Below are 12,600 nucleotides of genomic sequence, written 5' to 3'. Positions count from 1 at the left end.
GAAACAACCACATAAGCACCAAATCACATAGAATCTAGAGATCTTAGCTTAGATAAGCCATGGTCATGCACTCACCTCTTCCAAGAAGATTCTGACCAACAAGAACGAATTCCCTCACTCCTAGCAAGCTTCTAACACCTCCCCAGCCTTAGATCTCCCAAGAACAGCAAGGAATCTCTCAATCTCTTCCCAAAAGCTCAAGAACACTCTCTCTTTTGTTTTTCTCTCAAAAACGGCGACTAACTCCAAATAACACGACCCTAGGTCGTTTTCTACCTCTAAAAACTCGATTTAGGGATTCCCTAAACCAACCACGCAAACCGGACAATTAAAATTGAACCGACCAAACCGGCCACAACTGGTGTCGATCGACACTCCCCCTGTGGTGTCGATCGACACCCTTACCAAAATACCAAAAATTGGTTTGCGGGTGTTACACAACATGTGTAATAACTGATCAGCATCCGGACGTCTAGAAAGTGCATCTGCCACTCGATTCTCCTTGCCTGGTTTGTATTCAATTTCGTAGTCCAATCCTACCAGTTTTGCTGCTCAACGCTGTTGTATAGCTGACACAGTCTTCTGATTAAGCAAGTGTTTCAAGCTTCTCTGATCCGTTCTGATGACTACCTTCTTCCCGGTAAGGTAGTGTTTCCATTTTTCTACTGCAAACACGATGGCTAACAGCTCTCTTTCGTACACTGACTTGACCTTCCCTTTAGCGGAGAATCCTTGGCTAATAAACGCGATCGGGCGTCTCCCTTGAGACAAGACTGCCCCAATCCCAGAACCAAAAGCATCTGTCTCGATAACAAAAGGTTGATCAAAATCTGGTAGTGCCAGAATAGGTAGCTTAGTGACCGCGGTCTTCAAGGCTGTAAAGGCAACTGCTGCTTCAGGGTTCCACACATACTTCCCTTTTTTAAGTAATTCCGTGAGAGGTTTGGCTATCTTGCCGTAACCCTTAACAAAACGGCGATAGTAGCCTGTGAGACCAAGGAACCCCCGCAGTTCTGTAACGTTCTTAGGCTCTGGCCATTGAACCATGGCTTCCACCTTAGCAGGATCAGCAGAGACACCCTTGTGTGAGATGACATGGCCTAAGTAAGAGATCTCGGAACTCCCAAAACAACACTTCTTCTCGTTCGCATAGAACTGATGTTGCATAAGAAGACTCAATACCTTTTCAAGGTGTTGTGCGTGAGCAGCTAATGAAGGGCTATAAACTAATATATCGTCGAAGAAAACCAACACGAACTGACGCAAGTATGGACGGAAAACGTCATTCATCACCGACTGGAATGTGGCAGGCGCATTCGTGAGGCCAAAGGGCATGACGAGGAACTCGTAGTGTCCTTCATGCGTACGGAAGGCTGTTTTTGCAACATCTTCCGCCTTCATTCTAATCTGGTGATAGCCGGACTTCAGATCCAACTTGGAGAACACTGACGCTCCCCGTAATTCATCCAATAGCTCTTCGATGATGGGAATCGGGTATCGATCAGGTACAGTGGCCTTGTTCAATGCCGTGTAATCAACGCAGAAACGCCATCCCCCATCCTTCTTCTTAACCAAGAGAACTGGACTTGAGTACGGACTGATACTAGGACGAATTATTGCTGCCTCCAACATCTCTTTGATTAACTTCTCCATCTCGTTCTTTTGAGTAAACGTGTAGCGATAAGGCCTTGCCTTGATAGGGGTGGTTCCTGGTTCCAACGTGATCGCATGTTCCCGTTCTCTAGAGGGTGGCAACCCCCGAGGAAGTTGAAACACCTGCTGGTATTTCCGCAACAGCTGTTGAATAATTGGATCAGCCTGCTTCCGTTGGTTGTCTGCAAGACCCGTAAATAACTCAGAAAGCTCCAGCAAGTAAGCCATATCTCCATGGCGGATAATCCTCTCCAACGAGTTGAGAGAAATCTCTTGACGTAGTAATGCAGGATCGCCCATCAAGGTTACCCACTGGTCTCCGACCACAAAACGCAGGGTGTGGAGTCCCCAGTTAACCCTTGTCTCTCCCAATGTCTCCAACCAAGAATAACCAAGCACCACATCAGTACTGCCTAACCCAAACACAAAGAATTCTTCCGTGAGCTGTACACCTTGGATGGTTAAAGAACATTGCAACACTTCCCTTGGCCTGTGATAACCTGTCCGTCGCCTACTGCTACTCCAAATCCTCTCGTTGGTGTGATAGCAAGTGAACATCTGCGTGCTGCATCCGCGGATATAAAGTTACTGGTAGCCCCGGAGTCGATCAAAACAATGACCTCCTGGTTATCTATCATGCCTCGCATCCTCATAGATTTCTCCGAAGTCAATCCCGCCATGGAACGCAGAGACAATCGCATTAAGGTTTGAGTTTCGCCTTTGACTTCTGGTTCCTCTTCACTTGCGGATTCCTCGTCGTCCTTTGGAATCAGATTGCTCCCACTGGCTTCCCCCAACTCTAAACATTTGAGTTTCTGATTCTTACAGCGATGGCCGGGAAAGTAACGCTCCCCACAAGTGTAACAAGCATTAGACCCGTGTTTTGACGTCTCCACTTTCCTTGTATCTCTGCCACCGTCAAACGATCTTCTTGCAGGAGTAATCTCGCCCCCAACGGTTGTAGACGTGTTGGAATGACGATGCAGCGCCGGAGCGGAGTTGGTTCGTGAAACGCCTATGGAAGTATGGGTTGATTGAGACAAAGAACAATCCGCCTCTTGTTCTTCAATGAGCCGTGCCGTGTTGACTATCTCGTCAATTCCCACCGGTCTGGTACGCATAACCTGATCTCTGATATTCCGGCGCATACCTTTCAAAAAGATACCCTCCAATAAGTCATCAGTCACATGCGGAACTTCCACAATCAGCTCCTCAAAACGCTCTCTGTAATCCTCAATCGACCCCAGTTGTCGGATGTTGAGCAACTGCCACACCATAGACCCACCGTGACTTGGTTTAAAACGTTTGCGGAACTTATGTTTAAAATCTGGCCAGTCACGAAATGATCCTCGCACTTGAACTCCACGCAACCACGTGACCGGAGCTCCCACCGCCATACACTCCATCGCCTCATCCACTTTCATGTGTTCCAAGATCTGTTGTTGCAAAAAGAACTTCTCCATGCGAAAGATCCAATCATCCGGGTTCTGACCCTCAAAAACTGGTGGATCCACGCGCCGTCCCGGGGATTCCAGGGAATGGTTAGATGAATCGAGCTGGGATGAGTATTGATACCTGTTGGAGCTCTGAAAAGTATCCCTCGGCGGAATCGACACAGCTACGGGAGGTAAAGGTAATATCCCTTCACCTGTTGACTTAGCCGGTGCCGTGGGAGTCACATAGACCGCCGGAGTCACCGTCGGAGACGGTGCCGAAGATCCAGTAAGCCCAGCTGAAACTTCACTAGTCCCCACGACGGTAGGTTTCAGATCCTTCATGTCCCCGCGGATCTGGTCGAGGGCTTCGAAGATCCGTTGCATCGTCTCATCATGTGACGTCGTCTTCGCTTGCAGACCTTGAACAGCGGTATCCAGCTTCGACGAAAGCTCGGAAACCTTTGCATCAACCTCCGAATCCAACTGAGCAGTTTGATTCGAAGATGGAGCCATTTCTGAAAGCACCAATTTGTTAAGTATGAGCTTAACAAGGAAGATAAGGAGAATAGAAGGAGAGGAGAACAGATAAGAAGTAGATAAGAGGAGAAGACAACAAGACGGAAATAGATAATTTCTTAATTCATTTCATCCCCTTAACCCTAGCACACACATTAACTTATATAGTCTTAGGTCAACAACACCATGTTAAGCCTTCAACTCTTAAAACGACAAGTACTTGATATTAAAACTACATGCAGTCTATTATTTAAGATAAGCTAATAAGGAGACTCTCGACGCCCCAGAGTCTTTCTTCACATCCTCTTGTTCTTCACTTTAGCCACTTTCAACAAACTCCACTCTTACTGACCTTCTTCCAGACCTTTTTCCCTTCTTGACACAAGCGAGAGGCACTGCTAACTTATCAAAAAGACTGCCCATTTTGTCGATAGGTGAATAACGATGGATCAGATTTGCTGCACACAAAACCAAAGTCAATCAAATAGTTGCTGAATGTGTTGAACCATTCTCTAGGTGCTTGTTTCAAGCCGTACAGAGCCTTTGTCAGCTTGCAGACATGTGTGGGATGATTGGGATCGATAAAAATAGGGGGCTGTGTCATGAAAACCGGTTCTTCTAGTTCACCATGAAGGAAGGCGTTGGAGACGTCAAGCTGTTTAATGTTCCAACCTTTTGCAGTGGCTACATCGAGAACCATCCGAATAGTTGTTGTTCTGACTATCGGACTGTACGTCTCAAGATAGTCTAGGCCTTCTTCTTGGTCAAACCCTTTGGCCACCAACCTAGCGTTGAGTTTGTCAACTGATCCATCAGGTCGTAGCTTGGTTTTAAAAACCCATTTGCATCCTAAAATATTCATGTCTTCATCTGGCGGAACGAGGGTCCAGGTATGAAACATATGTATTGTTGTCATCTCATCACCAACAGCTGAATTCCATCCAGGATGTTTTAAAGCTGCTGTGATAGACTTTGGTTCCTCTACACTGAATTTAGATGTTAGAAGAACATACCGATTATTTGGTTTGTGTATTCCTGCTTTAGCTCTAGTAGTCATGGGATGGAGATTGTCACCTTGAACGATTGGTATTATCTCTGTTGCTACTGGCATAATCTCTGGTTCAGGAGTGATGGTGTTGTCTTCTTCTTCAGCTTCTGCAGTTGGAATGGTGGTTGCAGGGACTATGTCAGGTGGAGACAATACTCGTGAGACTTGAGATTCAACTATCGGAGGAGCTATAGGTGTTGCTGATTGCCATGCCTGAAGAAGAGGAGTCTGATATCTCGGCGAGAGAGACTGGTATTGTTGTTTGTAGGGAAAAGTGTCTTCATCAAAGACAACATGGCGAGAGATATAGACCTTTCCTGTTGGTGGATAGAGACAACGGTATCCTTTGTAATGAGAGGTATAGCCGAGAAATACACACTGGAGAGATTTTGGTTCAAACTTATGATGAGTCAGTGGTTTCAAGTGCGGATAATAAGCGGTTCCGAAGATGAGAGGGAATCAAATCTGTTTTGAACGAGCAGTGTATCTGTCTTCAACCTCTCTTCTTTTGGAGGTACAACTTTTGTCTTCTTCTTCAGCTTTGTATTGGATCTTTCGATTGGGCCTGGATTCTTCAAATGGGCTTGATGTTGTAATGGACTAGTATTGCTCACACTCTACAAGCCTGTGCAGCCGCTGAGAGATAGAACGGTTCCATATATTAACCACATTGTCATTGCCACCACTTCCTAAATGCTGTCCAGATTCTGATCACTTCAAGTCTTCAACCCACAAACTTCTAAAGTGTGACCCCTGTAAGTTTTCACAATGTGTGAACTAGCCCGTACATTATTGTTGATGATCTTCCCATCCATTCCTCCCGTTGTCAAGATATGATCGTTCCATGCCAATGATCTTACTCTAGACTCATGACCACACTCCAACATTCTCACTTTACGACTATTAGAACAATCTCAAATCTGGATTTCAGAGCTGTTAAGTCGAACTGCAAGATAACGACCATTTTGGGCCTAGTTGATACTTGTGACAGGTCCTTTATCTTCATCAACTGTCACAATCTCAGTAGTAGAACCCTTAGAAGCATCCCACAGATAAACAGTATGATGCAATGCTATGGCTAAAACATTATCTTCATCCCGATCCACTCTTGGCCATCTACGCACATGCCTTAATTTAATTGAAAAAAAAACATACAAGACATGCACCTGTCAGAAAATCAAACACATCACAACATTGTGCACACTTCATTAACAATTTCTTATGATTAAACTGAGATCTAATCTACACCTACAACCACAGGGTTTCGAATCATAAAAGGCAGCCCTGCCATAGTTATAAGACTTGAAACATTGGCCTACGTCCTCTCTTTTCATAGAAACATTAAAGTGCCAATTAAAAAAATATTATTGTAAGTTTAGACTTACCATGTAATGTATATAATCATGATTTTATATAATCTAATCAAGTACAACTCTAATGTATAATCTATATAATAATAACAATTTGAGTAAATGTGAATAATAGTTACGACTTTTTGTTGTACATTTTTTAAAAATAGTATTTTTTATGTCTTTTAATAAATTCATACAGTTGTATCTGTTTATCGTAGAGTTGTGTTTTTCATCATATTTTATCCATGCTATGCGCGGGCTTATGACTTATCGTTTTTAAACAGTTTTGCTACTAATTTGTTTTTTTATATAAAGTTTATCTTTTTTTTAATTGTGGAAATTTTGAAAAATAGAATTTTGACGTTGATTTTTTTAATACTTTACGTAGGTTTTCTCATTTTATAATTGAATTAATAGATACATGTATGAACAACTTTGTTTTGAGAGATTTAAACATTCTACAATTCTTTTCTAAAACTTTTAAAAACATATTTGAAATAAAAGCTTGATCTAAGGATGCATATTTTGTAACAAAAAGTTTTTTGGTTGAATAAATTTTACATTCATTCAAAAATAGAAAGCTTAAGTATTTAGATATATTCATACTTAAGCTTCTCAATTATATACTATGAAACACTAACAATTTCTTTTATCAAGAATTGCAGCTAGACTAATTCTTTAATAGATATAATTAAAATACACATCTTTCTTTCATGTTAGCTCTTCGATTTCTTGAATATAACTCTATAATTTTTTTATAAGAATTTCATTTAATTTTCTTTTTAACAACTTCTAAATATTAGAATATGAAAATCCCCTTCCTCTTCGTCTCTGTATTTTTCTAAACCAACATTTTTACAGTTTTATTCAATTATCTTCTTCATATACAAAATTTTATTTCTTTAGGGAAAAACTTTCATGAATTTCTCTACAATATTAACAAATATCTCGATCACTGCTGTAATGCTTCAAACTATTGACAAAATTGTAACGCCTAAACCATATGTCCATACATTCATAGTTTACGCCAAGAGGAAGAAGTGGTTCTATGTGATGTATCTACTTTCTTGGGACATGTTCTAAGCCTCTCTAAATTTCTTATGTAAATATTGAAACTGTTTTTGTGATATATATATATAAAGAGAATAAAAGACATGGAAGATGTTTCCTATTCCTTTTAGTTTAGATATGTTTATTTTTAATGAGGCTAGACAGGTGGCACTCTCCATTGTTGACGTATCACTCAAATGGAGAGAATTGACCATCTTTCATAGTATAGATTTTTCATCATACTTTTTCTTTTGTTCCAAGAGGTGTGTCTATTTGTATCTTCATCAGTAACTAACAAATCATTGTTCGTTGAAATAAATTTTCTGTTTTATGTTGAATCTAAATAATTTAAAAATAATATCCAATATTCAACGTTATTCTATAATCTAACTAAAATTTTTAGAAATGATTATAGTAATATAGAAATTTAATATAATTTAATATATAATTTACAGTTGCGTCATTATCATAATTTTTCGTAAAAANTGTTAAGTATGAGCTTAACAAGGAAGATAAGGAGAATAGAAGGAGAGGAGAACAGATAAGAAGTAGATAAGAGGAGAAGACAACAAGACGGAAATAGATAATTTCTTAATTCATTTCATCCCCTTAACCCTAGCACACACATTAACTTATATAGTCTTAGGTCAACAACACCATGTTAAGCCTTCAACTCTTAAAACGACAAGTACTTGATATTAAAACTACATGCAGTCTATTATTTAAGATAAGCTAATAAGGAGACTCTCGACGCCCCAGAGTCTTTCTTCACATCCTCTTGTTCTTCACTTTAGCCACTTTCAACAAACTCCACTCTTACTGACCTTCTTCCAGACCTTTTTCCCTTCTTGACACAAGCGAGAGGCACTGCTAACTTATCAAAAAGACTGCCCATTTTGTCGATAGGTGAATAACGATGGATCAGATTTGCTGCACACAAAACCAAAGTCAATCAAATAGTTGCTGAATGTGTTGAACCATTCTCTAGGTGCTTGTTTCAAGCCGTACAGAGCCTTTGTCAGCTTGCAGACATGTGTGGGATGATTGGGATCGATAAAAATAGGGGGCTGTGTCATGAAAACCGGTTCTTCTAGTTCACCATGAAGGAAGGCGTTGGAGACGTCAAGCTGTTTAATGTTCCAACCTTTTGCAGTGGCTACATCGAGAACCATCCGAATAGTTGTTGTTCTGACTATCGGACTGTACGTCTCAAGATAGTCTAGGCCTTCTTCTTGGTCAAACCCTTTGGCCACCAACCTAGCGTTGAGTTTGTCAACTGATCCATCAGGTCGTAGCTTGGTTTTAAAAACCCATTTGCATCCTAAAATATTCATGTCTTCATCTGGCGGAACGAGGGTCCAGGTATGAAACATATGTATTGTTGTCATCTCATCACCAACAGCTGAATTCCATCCAGGATGTTTTAAAGCTGCTGTGATAGACTTTGGTTCCTCTACACTGAATTTAGATGTTAGAAGAACATACCGATTATTTGGTTTGTGTATTCCTGCTTTAGCTCTAGTAGTCATGGGATGGAGATTGTCACCTTGAACGATTGGTATTATCTCTGTTGCTACTGGCATAATCTCTGGTTCAGGAGTGATGGTGTTGTCTTCTTCTTCAGCTTCTGCAGTTGGAATGGTGGTTGCAGGGACTATGTCAGGTGGAGACAATACTCGTGAGACTTGAGATTCAACTATCGGAGGAGCTATAGGTGTTGCTGATTGCCATGCCTGAAGAAGAGGAGTCTGATATCTCGGCGAGAGAGACTGGTATTGTTGTTTGTAGGGAAAAGTGTCTTCATCAAAGACAACATGGCGAGAGATATAGACCTTTCCTGTTGGTGGATAGAGACAACGGTATCCTTTGTAATGAGAGGTATAGCCGAGAAATACACACTGGAGAGATTTTGGTTCAAACTTATGATGAGTCAGTGGTTTCAAGTGCGGATAATAAGCGGTTCCGAAGATGAGAGGGAATCAAATCTGTTTTGAACGAGCAGTGTATCTGTCTTCAACCTCTCTTCTTTTGGAGGTACAACTTTTGTCTTCTTCTTCAGCTTTGTATTGGATCTTTCGATTGGGCCTGGATTCTTCAAATGGGCTTGATGTTGTAATGGACTAGTATTGCTCACACTCTACAAGCCTGTGCAGCCGCTGAGAGATAGAACGGTTCCATATATTAACCACATTGTCATTGCCACCACTTCCTAAATGCTGTCCAGATTCTGATCACTTCAAGTCTTCAACCCACAAACTTCTAAAGTGTGACCCCTGTAAGTTTTCACAATGTGTGAACTAGCCCGTACATTATTGTTGATGATCTTCCCATCCATTCCTCCCGTTGTCAAGATATGATCGTTCCATGCCAATGATCTTACTCTAGACTCATGACCACACTCCAACATTCTCACTTTACGACTATTAGAACAATCTCAAATCTGGATTTCAGAGCTGTTAAGTCGAACTGCAAGATAACGACCATTTTGGGCCTAGTTGATACTTGTGACAGGTCCTTTATCTTCATCAACTGTCACAATCTCAGTAGTAGAACCCTTAGAAGCATCCCACAGATAAACAGTATGATGCAATGCTATGGCTAAAACATTATCTTCATCCCGATCCACTCTTGGCCATCTACGCACATGCCTTAATTTAATTGAAAAAAAAACATACAAGACATGCACCTGTCAGAAAATCAAACACATCACAACATTGTGCACACTTCATTAACAATTTCTTATGATTAAACTGAGATCTAATCTACACCTACAACCACAGGGTTTCGAATCATAAAAGGCAGCCCTGCCATAGTTATAAGACTTGAAACATTGGCCTACGTCCTCTCTTTTCATAGAAACATTAAAGTGCCAATTAAAAAAATATTATTGTAAGTTTAGACTTACCATGTAATGTATATAATCATGATTTTATATAATCTAATCAAGTACAACTCTAATGTATAATCTATATAATAATAACAATTTGAGTAAATGTGAATAATAGTTACGACTTTTTGTTGTACATTTTTTAAAAATAGTATTTTTTATGTCTTTTAATAAATTCATACAGTTGTATCTGTTTATCGTAGAGTTGTGTTTTTCATCATATTTTATCCATGCTATGCGCGGGCTTATGACTTATCGTTTTTAAACAGTTTTGCTACTAATTTGTTTTTTTATATAAAGTTTATCTTTTTTTTAATTGTGGAAATTTTGAAAAATAGAATTTTGACGTTGATTTTTTTAATACTTTACGTAGGTTTTCTCATTTTATAATTGAATTAATAGATACATGTATGAACAACTTTGTTTTGAGAGATTTAAACATTCTACAATTCTTTTCTAAAACTTTTAAAAACATATTTGAAATANCATGACCACACTCCAACATTCTCACTTTACGACTATTAGAACAATCTCAAATCTGGATTTCAGAGCTGTTAAGTCGAACTGCAAGATAACGACCATTTTGGGCCTAGTTGATACTTGTGACAGGTCCTTTATCTTCATCAACTGTCACAATCTCAGTAGTAGAACCCTTAGAAGCATCCCACAGATAAACAGTATGATGCAATGCTATGGCTAAAACATTATCTTCATCCCGATCCACTCTTGGCCATCTACGCACATGCCTTAATTTAATTGAAAAAAAAACATACAAGACATGCACCTGTCAGAAAATCAAACACATCACAACATTGTGCACACTTCATTAACAATTTCTTATGATTAAACTGAGATCTAATCTACACCTACAACCACAGGGTTTCGAATCATAAAAGGCAGCCCTGCCATAGTTATAAGACTTGAAACATTGGCCTACGTCCTCTCTTTTCATAGAAACATTAAAGTGCCAATTAAAAAAATATTATTGTAAGTTTAGACTTACCATGTAATGTATATAATCATGATTTTATATAATCTAATCAAGTACAACTCTAATGTATAATCTATATAATAATAACAATTTGAGTAAATGTGAATAATAGTTACGACTTTTTGTTGTACATTTTTTAAAAATAGTATTTTTTATGTCTTTTAATAAATTCATACAGTTGTATCTGTTTATCGTAGAGTTGTGTTTTTCATCATATTTTATCCATGCTATGCGCGGGCTTATGACTTATCGTTTTTAAACAGTTTTGCTACTAATTTGTTTTTTTATATAAAGTTTATCTTTTTTTTAATTGTGGAAATTTTGAAAAATAGAATTTTGACGTTGATTTTTTTAATACTTTACGTAGGTTTTCTCATTTTATAATTGAATTAATAGATACATGTATGAACAACTTTGTTTTGAGAGATTTAAACATTCTACAATTCTTTTCTAAAACTTTTAAAAACATATTTGAAATAAAAGCTTGATCTAAGGATGCATATTTTGTAACAAAAAGTTTTTTGGTTGAATAAATTTTACATTCATTCAAAAATAGAAAGCTTAAGTATTTAGATATATTCATACTTAAGCTTCTCAATTATATACTATGAAACACTAACAATTTCTTTTATCAAGAATTGCAGCTAGACTAATTCTTTAATAGATATAATTAAAATACACATCTTTCTTTCATGTTAGCTCTTCGATTTCTTGAATATAACTCTATAATTTTTTTATAAGAATTTCATTTAATTTTCTTTTTAACAACTTCTAAATATTAGAATATGAAAATCCCCTTCCTCTTCGTCTCTGTATTTTTCTAAACCAACATTTTTACAGTTTTATTCAATTATCTTCTTCATATACAAAATTTTATTTCTTTAGGGAAAAACTTTCATGAATTTCTCTACAATATTAACAAATATCTCGATCACTGCTGTAATGCTTCAAACTATTGACAAAATTGTAACGCCTAAACCATATGTCCATACATTCATAGTTTACGCCAAGAGGAAGAAGTGGTTCTATGTGATGTATCTACTTTCTTGGGACATGTTCTAAGCCTCTCTAAATTTCTTATGTAAATATTGAAACTGTTTTTGTGATATATATATATAAAGAGAATAAAAGACATGGAAGATGTTTCCTATTCCTTTTAGTTTAGATATGTTTATTTTTAATGAGGCTAGACAGGTGGCACTCTCCATTGTTGACGTATCACTCAAATGGAGAGAATTGACCATCTTTCATAGTATAGATTTTTCATCATACTTTTTCTTTTGTTCCAAGAGGTGTGTCTATTTGTATCTTCATCAGTAACTAACAAATCATTGTTCGTTGAAATAAATTTTCTGTTTTATGTTGAATCTAAATAATTTAAAAATAATATCCAATATTCAACGTTATTCTATAATCTAACTAAAATTTTTAGAAATGATTATAGTAATATAGAAATTTAATATAATTTAATATATAATTTACAGTTGCGTCATTATCATAATTTTTCGTAAAAAACTATTTTAATATTTAAAATTTATTTTATTTTTAAAAGTTAAGTATTTTAATTTTAATTTTTTGTTGTTACATTTTCATTCAGTATTAAATATATTTTATAATTATAATTATATATTAGAAAATTGTGTTTACTCATTACAACTATTAGTTCA

General features: G+C 37.7%; 1 pseudogene; it reads right to left on the bottom strand.

The window, feature by feature from the left end:
• The window catches only part of LOC109126419, a 15,878-nt pseudogene extending 9,934 nt beyond the window's left edge, over positions 1 to 5,944 (bottom strand).

Source organism: Camelina sativa, chromosome 9 (assembly GCF_000633955.1).
Source record: "Camelina sativa cultivar DH55 chromosome 9, Cs, whole genome shotgun sequence".
NCBI classification, from domain to species: Eukaryota; Viridiplantae; Streptophyta; class Magnoliopsida; order Brassicales; family Brassicaceae; genus Camelina; species Camelina sativa.
Note: the sequence above shows the minus strand (reverse complement) of the source record. Positions and strands in the feature narration are given on the sequence as shown.